This window comes from Lolium rigidum, chromosome 5, assembly GCF_022539505.1.
Source record: "Lolium rigidum isolate FL_2022 chromosome 5, APGP_CSIRO_Lrig_0.1, whole genome shotgun sequence".
Classification (NCBI taxonomy): Eukaryota; Viridiplantae; Streptophyta; class Magnoliopsida; order Poales; family Poaceae; genus Lolium; species Lolium rigidum.
The window spans coordinates 114,190,726-114,211,354 of NC_061512.1; positions in this window are offsets into that span (position 1 = coordinate 114,190,726).

Consider the following 20,629-nt stretch of genomic DNA (forward strand, 5'->3'; position numbering starts at 1 on the left):
CCGGACCGGTCGTTCCGGCACCCAGGCCGGCAGCACCAGTACCAGAGATAGCTTCGTTTACATAAGATGTTTTGGGTGTGCGGTGTTCTCGTGGCAAGAAGTCCAGTGCTATTTTCAATGACTATCTTGACCTCATGAATGGAGTAAAACATCAGGCATCCAAGCTTAGTTGGTACTTACACCATCTTGCGAAAGTTGAGGAGTACCAAGATTGGGAAAGGAACATGATACTTGTTCTTGCTCACCGACGTGTGGAGGAGGAGTTAGACCATTGATGGTGTGATGCATTTGAAAGAGGTGAATTTGCTTCTATTTGGGAGGACTTCAAAACTTTTCTTCGTGATGTTTCGTGTTACCGTATATGGAGACAAGTGAGCAGCCGCCCAGAGTTGTGCATGTAATAGAGGATGTTGGCAAGAGCATAGTTCCTATTCCGAAGATTGTTCAAGTGCAGACAGTCACCGGGGAAGTGGCAATATCTTTAGAGGAGAAGAAACCTGGCTCTGATACCATGTGCACCGCTGTGACTGTGGAAGAGGGTGTACCATTGAGCGAGCTGAATATGCAACTCAAGAAGGTACAAGATGATGCTTGCAAGATAGTTGACAAGGGTCAACGGTGGAGTTTGTTTCAGACTCAGTGCATTAAAAAGGGCAAGGCTTGCAAGTTGATGATTGATGGTGGTAGTTGTACTAATAGCATAAGCAAGACGATGGTGTCAGCATTGGGATTATCTACATGGCGTCTTCCTGAACCTAAGCGTCTTGAGTGGTTGAATAGTTGTGGTATGTTGAAGATTACTCATAAGGTGCGTGTGCCATTTACAGTTGATGATTACGTTGATGAGATAGCGTGCGATGTGTTGCCATTGGAGGTGTGCGGACTGTTACTTGGGCGTCCATGGTAGTATAATCGTAATGTGACGCATGTTGGGAGAGCAAATACATATTCTTTTATGCATGGTGGCAAAGCAACCGACTTTGAAACCTATGGGTGATGATCATATCAAGTCCGATGTGAAATTAGTGAAACGTAAGGAGAGGTTGCACAAGCCTAAAGTGCAGCATGATGTGCATGATGTTCCGAGCGTCGATGTTGGTGATGTTTCAGCCATGCCTATAGATGACAAGCCAGTTCTTGTTGGTGACAAGCCGGATGAAGCTAAGCCTATTGTTGAAGAGGATTTTGCATTATGTCCTACAGTTCCAGTTGGTGTTGATGCAGGTTGTCAGACTGATGATGGTTGTGCTGATGGTGTTTCAGTGCATATGGCGCAGATGCGCGTGCAAGGAGTGGGAGGCGAGTGCGTCACACGAGGCAGTCAGCAGCGGCACTACCGTGCTCGGAGTACTGCAGTCCAGTATTCCGCGACACCGCGGATGCATAGAGGCAAGGATGGACGTGTTCGACATTTATGTGGCCCAGACATTACACATCTTGTGCAGGGTCATGTTGAGCAATACAGGGGTCCATCAAGAGTTGATAAGAAGAAGATGTTGGCGCCAAAGTCCAAGTTCATGTGGCAAAAAAAGGAGGCGCCAAGTGATGTATCAAGTCAAGCACGCTGAGAGGGAGGATGTGGTGTGGTAGGCATGCAAGACTTGAAGACGGCGCAGACGTGTGATGTTCATATCACGTCACCTTTTCGAGAAGACCCTCATGCGTTGGGGACAACGCTTCTTGAAGGGGGAGGATGGTACATGAATGGAGACCGAGGTGAAGCCCAATTTCAGGACTCCACCAAGCTAGGCGATACGCCATCGAGGATTCAGGGTTAAATTAGTGTTGTGTTCGGTTTTGGGCCTGTCCAAACCGAACTAGGTCAACCCACTTAGTGGGGCGCCCCATCCACCCCCTCATATAAGAGACCGGGGCGGCTAGGGTTAGGTTAGCATTCAGTTTAGATTAAAATTAGTCCAAAGACTTTGTGCTCCTTGGTGAAGCATTCCTCTGGGGACGACGCCGCCGTTTATCTAATAAAGTTGATGCGGAGGTTCTTGTGTTGATCAAGGATTATCGTAGATTGGTTTGAGGCATGGTGATCTCCATCACGTTACTTGCTAGATTTATCCTCGCCTTCAGGTGACGTTCTTCGATCGTTGTTGGAAGGTTTCCTATCCGGGTTCTCGCTGTGAAAGATCGGGCAAGCCCCGAGAGGATCAGGTGGGATCCTCGTATCACTGCGGCACTCTAATGTGGGCACGTCCCGTTGCCAACCACCGCCACCACTGGTCAGTTCACGACTACACGTCTCTCTGTTTCCCGCCTTCATTCCTTATCATGGTTGTGGCTATAAGAAGGACGACAACATCGGGTGGATGGGCAAGCCCTAGCTAGCAGCCATGCCTCAGCGCAATGAATTTGAGTGTGCCACAATTGCCGAGATGGTGCATGATTGCTTCTCGGAGGAAACCAACACGGCGTTTGAGGCGGAGGCGATCGTCGTGAAGGAGGTGTTCGAGGTGGAAGGAGGATGGTCTGTGCCCTCCCATGCATATGTTTTTCACATCCACGTGTCCGTGTTGAGCGTCAGCCCGCTGAAGACGCGATTATTGACTTTGAGCAGCTATCACTGTTTGAGATTATCCATAGATTTAAAAAGAAATTCTATCAACCTTTGTTTATGACAGTTATGATCTTTGCAGCTTAATCTATTTGAAACACACGGAATGACCATATATCCAGGGCATGAGGGTTAGCATAATTTCATGGAGGGGCTAGCCATGATTATGCATAGAGCTAAGAGGAAGGAATGCTCTAATTTTCACGCATGTATGATTAGATAGCTCGATACATATATAAAACCCCAAATACATACTTCGTCTTTCTCTTGAAAAGAATATTGAAGATTTATCTAAAAGGTGTGAATACTTTTCAGTTGATTAAGAACTAACTTAGTTCTCAGTCAAATGGTGTTATCCAATTACAAATGTTGCAACTCACAATATTAACACGAATCACGAAGCAAATCTAGTGGATTGGAGGTATTTTTCTAGTTGTAACAAGAATACTGAAGATTTTATCTAAAAGACGTGACTAGTTTTCAGTTGATTAAGAACTAACTTAGTTCCCAGTCAAATGTTGTTATTTAATTTCAAATGTTGCAACTCGTAATTAACACGAATCATGAAGCAAATCTAGTGGGTTGGAGGTATTTTTCTAGTCCTAACCTCACTCGCAACTGAAAAACTTCAGCTGCAACTTAAAATATTTTAGTTGTAACCTAACTTGTATCTCATAATCACAATGAAAATCCGACAATATAGGACTTGATTGATAATTAAGTTAATTCTAAGCTAACTGAGAACTAGCAATACCATTATCTAAATTCCAATAGTATCTAAAAATATTTGAATTTAGATAAAACTCTAGCATCATTTTTTGGAACGAACGGAGTATAAGAAAAAAATGGCAGAGAGTTGTAGTTTCCTAAAAAAAGTAACTATAAAATTGAAAAAATAATTTAATAAATCACAAATTGTCTTGGTATATACTCGATTATGTAATCGTGTACATACCATATATCGACAACAAGTAGTACAGCCAAACTTTGCTAGTTGGCGTGCACCGCTGCATGAATGATGTCAATAAGCTGGTACACAACGAGTATGATCGAGGTCGTACTACGGATATAGGCGCGGGGCATGGGGCTTTACCTGCGTTGACGGAGGTGTTTATGGCTTGACACGTTGCCGCTAGCTTAGTCGGTTAGAGGATGACTACAACCAGGCTATGGCCCTAGGCCATAGCCATCACGCGCAATGCACGAGATGATCGATGTGACGTCACTCGTGATGAATATACTCCTCACTTGCTTAAGTGCCCTCTTTTCTGTCTGTTCTGTTCCACGTACGTCGTAGACAAGTGCGGGCGTCCGTTGATGACTTGATAGACAGTCTAAGAACACGATAACATGACTGTATCGGAGGTGTGCAGGCATCCACACAATACCGCCCATGCATATACTCATATCCGGCCGCATAGTTTTTTTTAAAGGAAAAGTCGTTATGGCAAGCTTTATTAATATCAAATAACTGTCGTTTCGGAGAGTTTGAAATTAAAAAGAAAACTATCTTTACATAGTTAGTGAGTATAAAATTACCGGTACCTATATGTATAAAACTTTACGCACTTATACCCGACGGGCACCTGTATCCATTATCTACCGGTGGGTATATTAAAATAGCACACAAGTTACATTCATTGGCAACACATCTACTAAGAGCTCTAAGCTCCCAGTATTGGGAGCGCTCCTGAGCAAGCCGTGAGTCGCTGTCGCTAACCCCACCTGCACAAATATGTGCGTAAGTGTGAAACCGGCATGTCGCTGTTCTTGCTATGTGCATCCTCCGTGTTGTTTGCCTTGCCCATTTGCTGTTTCTTCCACAGTGCCTAGCGCACTACCACCTTATTTCTACTATTGTTGCTGTTGGAAAAAGGAAGCAGGAGTATTAAATTTTCCTCTCGCTTGCTTGTGGGAAAATATGTTAGGTTCCTTTCATTAAATTTAACTTTTTTGGTGAAACCAAAATATGGATATAAATTTTAAAAATATTTACGGATTTTGATATCTCATGAGTTTGAAAGAATGCTCGCACGTAAATATTCTAACATTTAAAAACTGTTCGCACTTAAAAAATGTTCGTACTGAGCTGAGAAAATGTTCATGTTCAGAAAAAGTTCGTGCTTAAAAAAATGTTCAAGTTTAGAAAAATGTTGGGGTTTAGAAATCGCTCGCGCTTTAAAATGTAATAGTTCAAAAAATGTTGGCATTTGGAAAATATTCTCGCTTAAAAAACGCTTTTAGAAAATTTTCACGCTTTAAAATATTTGCATGTTTAAAAGTTAAACACTATATTTTAAAAATGTTCACGAATTTAAAATATTGAGGGATTCGCCATCGGAAAAAAACCATGCATTAGAAAGTCTTCACAAATTTGAAATAAGATGTTTGCAATTTTTTTTTAAAAATCAACAATTTTAAAAATATTCATGAATTTGGAAAGATGTTCATGCGTTTTAAAAATGTCCGTGCATTCGAAATAGTATTCTCGACTCTAAAACTATTCACGAAATTGAAAATGTTCACAAAATTGAAAATGGCATTAATTTTAAAAAGGGAAAATATAAAATACAAAAGAAAAAGGAGAGGAACATGATCTCTCAAATAATGCGGGAAAAGACATCTCTTAAATAAACCTAATAGGATGGCCCAAAACTACCGATCGGGAGTAAGTGCTGAAGGACAATGTCAAGTAGATACCATTCATGTTGAGCGTTAACTAGAATTCACCGTTTGCCTGCCGGCTGTGGAGGGGGATCCATCCGTCGTTTGGTGATGGGCCCTTATTTGGGCCCCGTATGTCGGTATGTGTTCGCACGTCGGTTCGGGGTTGCTCCAACCATTCAAGCTGAAAGCCAATGAACCAACAAAGGAAGAACCGCTACTACTTCGCCACCTCCTTGGAGACAATCGTCGAAATCACCACAAGATTTTGAGTCGTGCGCTCCACCCTTGCAACCGGAGCTCGCCTTCATCGAGGCCCCACCGTGCTCCCACGATAATAACACCGGTGAACATTTCCACCACTACCTCCACGCCTGCTTCTGGTGCACGCGCATGCTCACAGGAATCATATACATCTTCATGTACATGTAAACATCCAGACCAATACACCTTATTGTTATGAAGCTGACACCCTGGCCTGATCATCTAAACATGGTTCCTGATTAGATTACGTGCACCATAGGCGACACCACGTTCTGCAGCGAGGAGTGTCGGCAACAGCAGATCGACAATGACAAGACGGTGGAAAAGGGATCCAAGATGTCAGCAGCCGCGACGAGGGAGCAACAGATGCAGAATAACACACACAAAGTGCCCGTTTGGACTCGCTAGAAGCATCGATCAATCCAGTAGCTTACATGCCAAATCCTACTAGCATGTGAACAATTCAGAATTGTACTGGCATGCCTCAAGATTGTTGCTTGTGGCCTCCACCTTCTTCGGTGGTAATTGATGACCCACAAGTATAGGGGATCGCAACAGTCTTCGAGGGAAGTAAAACCCAATTTATTGATTCGACACAAGGGGAGACAAAGAACACTTGGAAGCCTTAACAGCGGAGTTGTCAATTCAGCTGCACCTGGAAACAGACTTGCTCGCAAGAGTTTATCGATAGTAACAGTTTTATAACGGTAGCGAGTAGTGAAATAACAGCAGACAGAGTAACAAAGACAGCAGTAGTGATTTTAGTAAACAGCAGGATTAAAATACTGTAGGCACGGGGACGGATAACGGGCGTTGCATGGATGAGAGAAACACATGTAACAATCATAGCAGGGCATTTGCAGATAATAATAAAACGGTGTCCAGGTACAAAGCAATCAATAGGCATGTGTTCCATATATAGTCGTGCGTGCTCGCAATGAGAAACTTGCACAACATCTTTTGTCCTACCAGCCGGTGGCAGCCGGGCCTCAAGGGAAACTACTGGGATATTAAGGTACTCCTTTTAATAGAGTACCGGAGCAAAGCATTAACACTCCGTGAACACATGTGATCCTCACATCACTACCATTCCCTCCGGTTGTCCCGATTTCGTCACTTCGGGGCCATCGGTTCCGGACAGACGACATGTGTATACAACTTATAGGTAAGACCATAAACAATGAATATCATGATGAAACAATAACATGTTCAGATCTGAGATCATGGCACTCGGGCCCTAGTGACAAGCATTAAGCATAACAAGTTGCAACAATATCATCAAAGTACCAATTACGGACACTAGGCACTATGCCCTAACAATCTTATGCTATTACATGACCAATCTCATCCAATCCCTACCATCCCCTTCGGCCTACAGCGGGGGAATTACTCACACATGGATGGGGGAAACATGGATGGTTGATGTAGAGGCGTTGGCGGTGATGGCGGCGATGATCTCCTCCAATTCCCCGTCCGGCGGAGTGCCGAACGGAGACTTCTGGCTCCCGCGACGGAGTTTCGCGATGTGGCGGCGTTCTGGAGGGTTTCTGGCGACCTCCACTTCTCTCCGTGCGTTTTTAGGTCGAGGCCGATAAGTAGTCCGAAGGAGGGCGTCGGAGGCCGGCCGAGGGGGCCACACCACAGGGCCGCACGGGCCCCCCCTGGGCCACGCCGCCCTATGGTGTGGGGCCCTCGGGCCTCCACCTTAATCGTCCTTCTGGCTCCGTCATTATTCTGTGAAAATAGGGCCTTCTGCATAAATTCCGAGGATTTTCCCGAAAGTTGGATTTCTGCACAAAAACGAGACACCGGAGCAGTTCTGCTGAAAACAGCGTTAGTTCGTGTTAGTTGTATCCAAAATACACAAATTAGAGGCAAAACAATAGCAAAAGTGTTCGGGAAAGTAGATACGTTTTGGACGTATCAACTCCCCCAAGCTTAGCTTATTGCTTGTCCTCAAGCAATTCAGTTAACAACTGAGCGATAAAAGAACTTTCACGAACACATTTGCTCATATGATGTATATATTCTCATGCTATGGCTAATACTTAAGCAATTCATAATGAGGTACATGCAAATAAGATCATCTAATAGCTATGTCCATCATGGAGAGGTACCAACAATTAATAATAAGCATCATGAATCATGTATATAAGCAGGATTGCAATGTTCATAAGAGAGTATGATAGAGTGGTATCTCGCTTGCCTGTATTTGGTTGGCAAAACATAAATGCCCGGGCACCTCGGGAGTTCATAGAAAGACTAGAAGTAGTGATTGTCAAAAGATAAATGCATCAAAGTTATACCACAATCAATCATATTTTGAGACAAGCATATTATACTAAGAATGACAGTTGTGCTCTCAAGATAGTGCTCAAAGAAATAATGGAGACACAACATAAAAGTAAAAGATTGACCCTTCGCAGAGGGAAGCGGGGATTAACATGCGCTAGAGCTTTTCATTTTTATAAAGACAGGAGTAAAATTATTTTGAGAGGTGTTTGTTGTTGTCAACGAATGGTAATGGGTACACCAACTACCTCGCCAACCGGACTTTCAAGAGCGGCTCCCATGAATTATGGCATATTTATTTGGCACTCCTTCCAACCTTTCTTTCACAAACCATGGCTAACCGAATCCTCGGGTGCCTGCCAACAATCTCATACCATGAAGGAGTGCCTTTTTATTTTAGTTTTATTATGACGATGACACTCCCCCCAACCTTTGCTTACACAAGCCATGGCTAACCGAATCCTTCGGGTGCCGTCCAACAATCACATACCATGGAGGAGTGTCTATTTAAGTTAATTAATTCGGGACTCGGGAATCCCATTGCCGGCTCTTTTTGCAAAATTATTGGATAAGCGGATGTGCCACTAGTCCATATGAGAGTCCGTCAAAAGTAAATGACAAGGTTGAAAGCTAAACACCACATACTTCCTCATGAGCTATGAAACATAAACACAAATTGAGAAGCATTTTGAAGGTTTTAAAGGTAGCGCACGAGAATTTACTTGGAATGGTTTGAAATGCCATGCATAGGTATTTATGGTGGACACGCTGGAATAACTTGGTTTTCAGGTGTTTGGAAGCACGAGCAGCGTTCCCGCTCAGTACAAGTGAAGGCTAGCAATAGACTAGGGAGCGACAAATCAAGAGAGCAGTAACTGTCATAATCATGCTTGCGGCAAAATAAATTAACGGGGGCATAAAAGTGATACAAGAACTCTGAAGCAATATAGATCATCGAGGCTTAATTGACTTTTTGTTCAGTCATATGCATGCGTGAGCATGTGCCAAGTCGATATAAATGAATTATTCAGAGGAGGATACCACAATGCCATACTTACTTATGAATAAAACAATGCAAGCAAACATCCATGACATACTACTCATATTAATAGATTGGAGCTAAACATGAGAGATCATGAACTACTAGACTTTCTCAAATAACATATACCTCACATGAACCAACTAAGCATGCTCACATGGATGAGTATATGTACAAAAATGAAAACAAATAGAGTTCATACCAGCCTCTCACCACAATCAGATTGTCGTAGATCGTCATTATTGCCTTTTCACTTGTGTAGCTTGGATAATATGAAATGAAAACCACGCTCCAGCCACCAAAGACCATTGAACTCAAGATGAACTTTACAAACCAAAGAAGAACAGCAAATATTTTTGGTGTTTTCGAATTAGAAACAAGAACAAAAGGAAACAAGCAAACAAAACAAAATCTTTTTGGGTTTTCTTATAGCAAACTAGCAATAGCAAATAAAATGAAACAAATGCAATAAACCAAAGCAAACAAATAGTGAAGAGAAACAAAAGAAATATTTTTGGTCTTTTTGTGTTTTGGAAAGAAACAAAACAGAAACAAGAAATAGCAAACTAAAAGAAACACAGAAAAGAAGGATGACAGAAATCTGCCAAAACCTGACAGCAGTACAGAAATCGATTTTTACAAAAATCTTACGTTGCTCAGATCGAAAAGTGTTCAACTAATGAAAGTTAGATAACAACCTGGGGAACCTGCACAAAAATTGGCAGCTCAAAATAACACTCTGGCTGTGCACACGAATTTTTACGGTAACAGCCCAGAATCTGTTTTCAGGCAGCACTTCCCCAAATATCATCTCCCTCTCATTAGAAAACCACTCAAAGAGACTAAACAAGTATGTACAAGTATCCAGCAATCATAATATGCAAAGAATGAGTGATGCCGGTATACCTCCCCCCAAGCTTAGGCTTTTGCCTAAGTGGAGATCAATCCCATGGTGTCCATGCACATTTTTGGGTGTTAAAATTATTATTACAGGGCAGAAATTTTTTTGAAATCTTCAATTAACTAAGGAACCTTGCAAATTAAAAGTGCTACAGCAACTAGAGCAAGTGGAGGAGGAAAGAGATGTTGTTTACCTCCTCTATGCATATAAAAAGTATTTGTTAACAAGGTTGATCAAGTCTTGCCACCAAATAAATTTTACATAACATAAGAAGAAATAAACCCCAAATCAATCATGTTACCTTGAATTGTATTGATATGGATCCAATCACGAGAGTTTGATATTCTTCTTTAGGCTCATATATAGGACAATCAATAGTTCCAACTTTGATAGTTCTCACATTAAAAATAGTATTGACTCCGCATACTTTATCAATCTTCTTGGGAAAATAAACGGTATGCTCCCTATCATCAACATTGAAAGTAACCTTTCCTTTATTGCAATCAATAACAGCCCCTGCGGTGTTAAGAAAAGGTCTCCCAAGAATAATAGACATATTATCATCTTCAGGCATTTCCAACACAACAAAATCAGTTAATATCAAGCGGTTAGTAGTAACTTGAACAGGAACATCCTCACATATACCAACAGGAATAGCAAGTAGATTTATCAGCCATTTGCAAAGATATATCAGTAGGTATCAACTTATCTAGATAAAGTCTCTTATAAAGAGAAAAAGGCATAACACTAACACCGGCTCCCAAATCACATAGAGCAGTTTTAACATAATTATTCTTAATAGAACAAGGAATAGTAGGTATACCTGGGTCGCCCAACTTCTTTGGAACTTTGCCATTGAAAGAGTAATTAGCAAGCATAGTGGAAATTTCCTCATTGGGGATTTTCCTTTTGTTAGTAACAATATCTTTCATATACTTCGAATAAGGTGGCAATTTAATAGCATCAGTCAAAGGGATTCGCAAGAATATAGGTTTCATCCAATCACAAAATTTATTATAGTGTTCTTCTTCCTTTGATTTTAGTTTCTTAGCAGGAAAGGGCATTTGCTTTTGCACCCAAGGTTCTCTTTCATTACCATGTTTCTCAGCAATAAAATCTTCTTTAGTGTACTTTTTATTTTTAGCATGCTTTTCAGGTTCTTCTTCTACCTCTTCTTTATCAGGAGCATCACTCTTATCATTATCTTTATCATTATCATGTTCATTACCACTTTCAGTTTCAGCATCGGAAATAGAAATACTATTAGGATCATTAACAGGTTCAGAGGATTCTACAACATTTTTATGCTTCTTCTTCTTTTTCTTCCTAGAATGAGCACTAGGTTCAATGCGTTGAGAATCTTGTTCAATTCTTTTGGGATGCCCTTCAGGATATAGAGGATCCTGGGTAGAGACACCACCTCTAGTTGTTACTTCATAAACATGTTTCTCTTTAGAATTATTCCCTAACAAGTCATTTTGCACTTTAGTGAGTTGATCAATTTGAGTTTGAATCATATGAAAATGTTTAACAAGCATCTTAACATCATTGGAGGTTCTCTCCACAATACCATGCAATTCACTAATAGCTCGAGAATTTTCCATTAAATGATTCTCTACTCTCATATTAAAATTTTCTTGCTTAACAATATAATTATCAAACTCATCTAAGCATTGTGCAGGAGGTTTCGAATACGGAATATCTTCCCTAGTAAAGCGTTGAAGGGAGTTTACCTCAATCATGGGTGAAAGGGGAATTATCTCACATATATCTTCTATGGGAGGTAGATTCTTCACATCTTCGGATTTAATACCTTTCTCCTTGAGAGACTTCTTGGCTTCCCTCATATCTTCATCATTCAATTTAATTAAACCCCTCTTCTTCAATATTGGCGTTGGAGTTGGTTCGGGCGTAGTCCAATCATCATGATTCCGGCTTATTTTAGCCAATAATTCTTCAGCGTCGTCTGGAGTTCTCTTCCTGAAAACACAACCAGCACAACTATCCAGGTATGCCCTAGATTCAATGGTTAGTCCACTATAAAATATATCAAGTAAATCATGCTTTTCCAGATCATGCTCAGGCCGGGCTCTAATAAGAGAGCAAAATCTCGCCCAAGCCTCAGGCAATTTCTCTTCATCTCCCTGGTCAAAATTATAAATTCTCTGCAAAGCAATATGTTGAGCACTAGCAGGAAAGTATTTGCGGAAGAAAACATCAAGCAATTCTTTCGGACTTTTAATAGAATTAGGTGGCAAACTATTATACCAAGTTTTAGTGTCATCCTTTAATGAGAATGGAAATATTTTAGCAACAAAGTAAGTTCGCATCTTGACATCATCAGAAAACAAGCTACTCAGAGTAGATAACTCAGTCATGTGTTCAACAGCACTTTCTTTTTCAGTACCACAAAAGGGTGTTTTCTCAACAATAGCTATATGAGATAGATCAAGAGAAAAATCATAATCTTTATCCTTAATGTTTATAGGAGATGTGGCAAATTTAGGATCGGGAGACAGCTTTATATCTAACGAGCATGTTCTCGCAAGCAACTTTTTAATTTTTCTTGCATCGGTAGTAGCATTGCATTTTTCAATAAAATCATCATTAAGCTCCACATAATCTTCATCGGGATCATCACTAAAATAATCAAGTTCGAGTGAATTAACAGGTGTAGTAGCATTAGGAGTTTCGGTATTTTCAATTTGTCTAGACCTAGCAATCGTAGCATCTAGAAAAGATCCCAATGAACCACTATCATCAAGCACAGCGAGAAATATTATCAATATTATGAGAGTTTTCAGATTCAGCAGAAGTACCCGCATGCGAAGCATGTGGCGGTGAAACAAGTTTATCAATCACAGATGGTGAATCAAGAGCGGCAGAGGTATTCAGAATTGTACCTTTTCTTGTAGTGGATGGTAATATGGCGATCTTAGTATCGCGAGGTTTACCCATGATGGAGAATTTGCAGTGAACAATATCAATCCAAGTGAACTTTCAAATAAAGCTATGCTCCCCGACAACGGCGCCAGAAAATAGTCTTGATGACCCACAAGTATAGGGGATCGCAACAGTCTTCGAGGGAAGTAAAACCCAATTTATTGATTTGACACAAGGGGAGACAAAGAACACTTGGAAGCCTTAACAGCGGAGTTGTCAATTCAGCTGCACCTGGAAACAGACTTGCTCGCAAGAGTTTATCAGTAGTAACAGTTTTATAACGATGAGCGTAGTGAAATAACAGCAGCAGAGTAACAAAGACAGCAGTAGTGATTTTAGTAAACGAGCAGGATTAAAATACCGTAGGCACGGGGACGGATAATGGGCGTTGCATGGATGAGAGAAACTCATGTAACAATCATAGCAGGGGCATTTGCGGATAATAATAAAACGGTGTCCAGGTACAAAGCAATCAATAGGCATGTGTTCCATATATAGTCGTGCGTGCTCGCAATGAGAAACTTGCACAACATCTTTTGTCCTACCAGCACGGTGGCAGCCGGGCCTCAAGGGAAACTATCTGGATATTAAGGTACTCCTTTTAATAGAGTACCGGAGCAAAGCATTAACACTCCATGAACACATGTGATCCTCACATCACTACCATTCCCTCCGGTTGTCCCGATTTCGTCACTTCGGGGCCATCGGTTCCGGACAACGACATGTGTATACAACTTATAGGTAAGACCATAAACAATGAATATCATGATGAAACAATAACATGTTCAGATCTGAGATCATGGCACTCGGGCCCTAGTGACAAGCATTAAGCATAACAAGTTGCAACAATATCATCAAAGTACCAATTACGGACACTAGGCACTATGCCCTAACAATCTTATGCTATTACATGACCAATCTCATCCAATCCCTACCATCCCCTTCGGCCTACAGCGGGGGAATTACTCACACATGGATGGGGAAACATGGATGGTTGATGTAGAGGCGTTGGCGGTGATGGCGGCGATGATCTCCTCCAATTCCCCGTCCCGGCGGAGTGCCAGAACGGAGACTTCTGGCTCCCGCGACGGAGTTTCGCGATGTGGCGGCGTTCGGAGGGTTTACGGCGACCTCCACTTCTCTCCGTGCGTTTTTAGGTCGAGGCCGATAAGTAGTCCGAAGGAGGGCGTCGGAGGCCGGCCGAGGGGGCCACACCACAGGGCCGCGCGGGCCCCCCCTGGGCCGCGCCGCCCTATGGTGTGGGGCCCTCGGGCCTCCACCTTAATCGTCCTTCTGGCTCCGTCATTATTCTGTGAAAATAGGGCCTTCCGCATAAATTCCGAGGATTTTCCCGAAAGTTGGATTTCTGCACAAAAACGAGACACCAGAGCAGTTCTGCTGAAAACAGCGTTAGTCCGTGTTAGTTGTATCCAAAATACACAAATTAGAGGCAAAACAATAGCAAAAGTGTTCGGGAAAGTAGATACGTTTTGGACGTATCAGTAATTTATGTGATCCGAACCTTGCGCCTCTACAATCCCCCCCCCGCGAAGAACCCTAGCTGCAGTGAGGTGGGTCTAATCTCTTGCTCTGCACGCATCTATGCATGGAGATGATGTGACACAAAACTCGAGGTTATCCCTCCATGCTAACTGAGCAGATCGGCGGGAAGATGGAGCGAGGTGGCGCGAGCACTCTCTTGCCCCTTCTCTCCCTTATCCCGTTTTTTGGCTCGCGGTGATGAGTGGTTCTTGGCTCGGTAGATAGTGTTGCAACCTGCCCTTGGAAAAAAGGGAATCCTGGAAATGAGGCAAAAAAAAGGATAATGTGTTCGTTGGCAATCTGGAGCATTTACACCATTTACAGTGCAAGTGACACAACTTTTATGCTATAAATATACAAGTAAGTGAATCTCTCTCTTTAGTGGTTAATCCTTAGCATGACAGCTAGAGAGGAAGCAAATGACATGACAATGAATTTTCGAAAATTGGAGGCCAACACATGGGAAAGATGATAAATTTCATACACAGAAACAAACTAATACAAAAACAGGCCCACGTACATGACGACAAAGGAAGACACACGTCACAGAAAAAGGTCGGCGCGGCAAGACGTGCATGGACCATCTAGTTTGACAAAAAAATTAATTATATCAACTCAATAACAGACATATCAGTACATACTATCTTTGCTCCAATGCTTAAGACATATATTTTTTTAAAACATATACTACATAAAGATCGGCCAAGTTTTTAGAAACATTTATCAGTATGTACGATACATTATGAATTATATTTTGATATGATATCTATAAGATATTGTGATTCTCGATTAGTTTTTTTCTAATATTTGATCAAACTTTACTTTATTTTGACTCTTTCAAAAACAATAGACCTCATTTATTAGATCGGAAGAAGTAATAATTATCAAAAATTAGAACAAGAGTAGATGAGTCGCATGATAAATTACAAAAATGATGACAATTTAACATAGGTTCACAATCTCCTCTAGCTGCTAATTACGAGACTAGTTTGCCCCCTCCCCACCACAGACAGAGTCCTCTGACCGCCATCGATCCTCTCGTTCGGTGGTCAGTTGGGCTTAAGCTAGGTTGCATATATTGGAGCTCCACTAGTAAGATCTAGATGTCTGTATAATATGCTTATACCCACGATACAAGGTTATACGTATGCTCTATCCACGATTTAACGGTTAGGGTACAAGTACTATGCATAAGTATAAAATTATACCCATGCCTGCAAATGACGTCCCGACATGCATGGGCAAAAGTGCCATTCTTTTAATCAACATCTTAGCTTAGAAATTGCGGTTTGTAATTCTCAGCGATTCCTACACTATCGTACTTACAACATGATTCGTGCATTTATAAGTTATAAGTTAAATCTTTTAGTTGAAGGTGAAGTTGCAACTAGAAAAAATATACTTTCTATGATGAATTTGCTTGTGATTCATGCTAACTGTGAGTTATAATATAAGTTGCAACTGAGATTCGACGACATCAATTGACAGAGACGTAAGTTAAGCCTGATTTGACTGAGAGTTAGTCTCCCTGGAAATTGCTCCGGTATAATCTACATTACTCCGGTAGTCAATACGAACTAGAACTTCTAGATAAATAAATCTCAGGCATCAAGGTTTATCCATTAACCAACAAGCAAACCCCTTTTGCATGCAATTCCATGGCTTCAGTTTTGTGTGTGTTTAGATCTAATAGCTCAGCCTACGTCAAATTATCTAGGAACAGTGCTGAATTGTCTCATTTTTTGGAAGAGCAAGTATGCAAGTTGTTGCGAGAGACTTGGGGGCTTACTGGCTAGCAAATGAGGTGGTGTGCTAGGCAGTCCAAATTAGAGCCTCACGCCCTCACCACTGTCTTAACTAAATACCATGGTGGTTTCTCCCACAATTGATCTCATTTTTTTAGTATGCAAGTTGCATGCCAAATTTAGACTCGTTCAGACAGTGGAGACATCTGAAAAAATGGCGTGCGCGACTCGGTAACGTACATGCATGCATATCAGGTACGGCCAGAAGTAGCGCCAAAGCGTGAGCACGAGGACACGACCACTTGTTGGATGCCGTTACGCACTTGGCCGCAACGCACCGCCTGATCTGTCAGCTAGGCTCACTGTGCTGCTCGGTTTGGTCAGGCTCGCGCGCCTTTCCATGTTGTCCTGACACATCATCCATATGTACAGTTTTTTTTGTGCTAAATGATCTTTGAAAATTTTTGCTACATGAGAAGTTAATTTTCGGTATTTGCTTAAACACACCGTCCGTCTGATTGTATCTTTACTAGATACCATTATAATTATAATTTTTATGACATATTTATCAGAACAACTCACTTGGCTATAAAAACAGAAAGTTATTCATTTTGTCTTCAAAAAATCAGCCAGTCCAAGCAAAAGTGCAAAACTTTCCGTTTTTACCCAGGTGGTATGCTATAGCAAATGTGACACAGAATTATAATGGTACCTAACAAATACACAATCTGGTGGTGTGTTTTGGCAAACGTCAAAAAATAACGGTGTCATGTGGCAAATTTTTCCATGATCTTTTACAAACTTTAAATTATTTTTGGTCCATCTTAGAACTTTTAAACTTACTTCCTCCGTTCTTAAATAAGTGGACATCTAGCTCTAAACTTTGTCCATAAAAAAATATACTCTTATCTTTCCAATGCACTTTAATTGCTTCTCTCTCATTATACGAAAATCAAACCCAATAATATTAAGCACATGGAGTATTCTTCTTGTTTTCTACATGCACTTAGCTAATTGGAGGTGAAATAATTAAAGAGGAGAGATGCATGTTTCCAATGTATTTTTTTACTCCATTCATAATTTTTCTTGAAAACCCACATGTACACTTATTTGTGAACGGAGAGAGTATATGACCTCTCCCTATCCCGCCACCGTCTTCGGCGTGAGGACCCTCCTTAGATTCACCGAACTGAACGCCTGGTTCGAGTGTCAACGTTGGTCAACCATCGTGCCTAAAACACCACCTAAAATGGGTAATTGGGTAGTATAAAAAGGATTCAGCAGTGGATCCGAGCGAAATGCAAGGGTTTTCTACAATAAAGACGCTTCGCCTAGTGTTCTTCGGCAAGATCAAGAGAGAGGCCTATTTGTGGGTCGCCATGGAAGCTAGGATATTAGGGAAAATAATGCTCGGAGAGTAATCTTGTATTTTGTTTTGGTGTTGGTTTGTACGAACTATCTTGTCCAAAAAATTCTTCTTAACTAGTAGAATGAGACAAAGTTTTTGCCTTCGTTTAAAAAAATTCCTTTCTTGGAAAATGCGATCGTTTCTATCTGTTTCTACCCCTATGTAATTATGTAACTACAAAAAGTATAATTTAAACATTACAAATTGTTTTATACTGTTTTAGCAACAAATACTCTCTCCGTTGGAAAAATATATCCAAACAATCAATAGACGACGTTCGTATGTCTGAACATTCTGTAGCGGTGTCCATGCGATTGTGTTTTTTTTCTTTCAAACAGGGTGCGATCGTGTACTAATACTCCAAAGTTTTCTAGATATATACCTATAGTTGGCATGCACCGCTGCATGATAACGAGTATGATCGAGCTTGTACTACGTATACGGATAGGTGCGAGGCAGGCATGGGGATCACCTTCGTTGACTGAGGCGTATATGGCTTGACACGTTGCCGTTAACCTAGCTAGTTAGAGGATGGATGACTACGACCAGGTTATGGCCCTAGGCCCTACCCATCAAGCGCAATGCACGAGATGATCTACCTCACTTCCATACATAAAGTGCCCTTTTTCTGTCTGTTGCGTTCCACGTAGGTCGTAGACAAGTGCGAGATGACTTGATACACCGTTTAACAAGACGATAACATGTCCCTCAGAAAACAAATCCATAACATGACTGTATGCCGGCATCGACTAATTTGTACTCGCTCGGTTCACTAATTTAAGACTTTTGTTTTTAAATTCAAAACTGAACACAGGTTACCCGGTATGCACACAAAACATATTTTAAAAATAGGATTTTTTTCGTGTAGAGGGACATGTTTTATGTGTGCACGTAAAGTTTCACATAAAACCTATATTTTTATGCCTTGTGTAAAAAAACAAAAAATATCTCGAGAAATAGATTATTTTAGCATCAAATTTATCTTTTTTATACATGGCACAAAACATGTCAGTTTTTGTTGAAACAGAGCATGTAACATGTCAAGATATGCAAGACATTTTTTTTTTGTAATTTTTGTGACATTTTTAAAAATGTTAAAAATGCATTCCCAACAAAGGGTGCATATGCACCCAGATGAAGAAACACCCTTCCTTTTTTTTTCATAAATTTACTCATTTTAATCTGTATCTACTTTATTTTCAAAATTTGGATTCACTAATTTTAGTTTATATCTAGTTTCTTTTAAATTATCTAAACAATTTACACTAGTAAACATAAAGAGTAATGTTATCTTAGTATAATTATGACATGTTTTAACTTTTATGAATAATTATATGTACCTAGACACATCTCACTTTCTGTGTTAGCCTATTTCAGTATGTACAGATTTTAACAAAATATTGAAAAGTGTCTTTAGCACATGAGCACCAGTGTAAATTTTGGATGAAAATATCTTGTATTTTGAGCTATACAAAAAAAGACAAATGTGGGACAAAAATCTGAATTTTCCATCCCTATGCGCAACCATAAATTTTTATTTTTTGTAACTTTAAATACAATGTAACTTCTATGGAAACTTTGCATGAGCATTCAGAATATGTGTATGTATTCATGAAATAAAACTTATAATTTTTTGAAACATAGAAATGTAATTTTATATATTACAAAACCAGGAGCACTAGTACTCAGGTGCACCAAATCTTCCCTCTCAAAATATCTAAACTATAATTTAGAACAAATTGAGTACTCATCATATGTGCTAATCATACCCCCTGTTTTCTTTTAATATACATGTTTGGTTTGAAACTTACTCGGAGTTTAATCTACATTCTTGGGTGGCCACGAGCAAACATACGCCCTGAACCGGCACGAGCAAACGGAGAGATAGGAGGCATTCCAGGAAAAACCAATGTAGGGTTTTGTCTCTCTTGCCGGCGACGTCTTCTGTCTTTCTCTCCTCCGTTGGCCTTGGGCCCTTGAAGGTGCGGCGGACCAAGACATCTTGTTGGCGCGAGGTTTATGTTCTTTATTTTAGGTATTTTTAAAGAAAATATGCCTAGAGGAAATAATAAGTTGTATTATTCTATTTTTATTCATAATTAAGTTTATACTATGTGCTATAATTGTATTAGTTCCGATTATTCGTGATATCAGAGGGAAACCCTAATACATGTGTGGAATCATAAACACCAAATAAGATATCCGAGTTATGCCTCTGTGACTAGCACATATGATAGTGATAGTCTCGTTTTCCTGACTATAGGGCAATAAGTAAAGATTATTACAAGGTTGATGGTATCATATGAGATCAACATTGTTAGTGGTACAATGATGATGGATAGACCCTAAATGATATACCATGAGACACATCATCTATATAATTATCGGTAGTTTCTTAAAGACTAAGTATTAACATTACTAAAGATCGTTATACCATGATGCTATTATGAACTAGGATATGATATGTATGTCAATTCGTAACTCAGTGACAATAAGTTGGTCTTCATGCATGCCGGACAATATGATGTAGTGTTATTTTCTGTGATCATGGGAATCGCTGCTCCGACGATGGAGAGATACACTTGGGGCGTCCACTCATGCATCATAGCGTTCGTCAGCATATGGCCAGAGACGGACACGTGACTAAGATGTTATGTCACAGGAACATCGATGGTGCGGGAGGAGTAAAGGAGTACATGTCGGGTAACAAGAAAAACCTAGATTTTCACCTCGGGCTATGTAACGTATCGAGAAGCAATGTGACATGTATTGAAAGTAATACGGAAGGTTCACACGATAAATATCTTCGTGTTATGTGTGGGGATTGATGCGGTTATCAAGCGCTCGACATAAATCATTGTTGCGGAAGGTTTTCGGACATGTCCACATATACCTAAACCAACAGTGTCACACACTTAACGGTTTAACGACATTTGGGAACATGAGTTTTATATAAAAAGTAAGAGAGCTAGATGGGTTCCTAGAGTGGCTCATATGAACTTTGAATGGTTCCCGTGGTGCCGTATAATACCGGAAGTGTCTGGAATGGTCTTAGGAGTGTCAGGAATGGTTTCAGGCATATATGGAATAGTGAAAGGTTTTCGAAGAATCAGAAGGGTCGGAATATTATGGAAGCTTCGGGAAGTGTCCAGAATGACCCGGGATATCTAAGGAAGTCTAGAGGGTTCCATAATTGGTGTATCCACATTGCCTTGAGGGGCTAGGAGTTCCCCCTAAGGAAAATTCAAAATTGTCAAAAGAGTCCTAA